We start from the raw sequence: 983 nt of genomic DNA, 5'->3' as shown, positions 1-983 counted from the left end.
CCCTAAAGACTCCACCATAAAATTACTAGAACTAATCAATGAATATAGTAAAATTGCAGGATATAAAATCAACACACAGAAATCCCTTGCATTCCTATACACTAATAATGAGAAAAATAGAAAAAGAAATTAAGGAAACAATTCCATTCACCATTGCAATGAAAAGAATAAAATACTTAGGAATATATCTACCTAAAGAAAATAAAGACCTATATATATAAAACTATAAAACACTCGGAGAAGGCAATGACACCCCTCTCCAGCACTCTCACCTAGAAAATCCCATGAACAGAGGAGCCTGGTGGGCCGCAGTCCATGGGGTCGCTAAGAGTCGGACAAGACTCAGCGACTTCACTTTCACTTTTCACTTTCATGCATCAGAGAAGGAAATGGGAACCCACTCCAGTGTTCTTGCCTGGAGAATCCCAGGGCTGGGGGAGCCTCATGGGCTGCTGTCTATGGGGTCGCACAGAGTCGGACATGAATGAAGCAACTCAGCAGCAGCATAAAACACTGGTGAAAGAAATCAAAGAGGACACTAATAGATGGAAAAATATACCATGTTCATGGATTGGAAGAATCAATATAGTGAAAATGAGTATACTACCCAAAGCAATTTATAGATTCAATGCAATCCCTATCAAGCTACCAACGGTATTCTTCACAGAGCTAGAACAAATAATTTCATAATTTGTATGGAAATACAAAAAACCTCAAATAGCCAAAGCAATCTTGAGAAAGAAGAATGGAACTAGAAGAATCAACCTGCCTGGCTTCAGGCTCTACTGCAAAGCCACAGTCATCAAGGCAGTATGGTACTGGCACAAAGACAGAAATAGAGATCAATGGAACAAAATAGAAAGCCCAGAGATAAATCCACGCACCTAGGGACACCTTATCTTTGACAAAGGAGGCAGGAATATACAATGGATTAAAGACAATCTCTTTAACAAGTGGTGCTGGGAAAACTGGTCAACCACTTG

This window comes from Bison bison, unplaced genomic scaffold (genome assembly GCF_000754665.1).
Source record: "Bison bison bison isolate TAMUID 2011002044 unplaced genomic scaffold, Bison_UMD1.0 scf7180017862178, whole genome shotgun sequence".
Taxonomy (NCBI): domain Eukaryota; kingdom Metazoa; phylum Chordata; class Mammalia; order Artiodactyla; family Bovidae; genus Bison; species Bison bison.
This window is presented reverse-complemented; position numbering follows the sequence as displayed.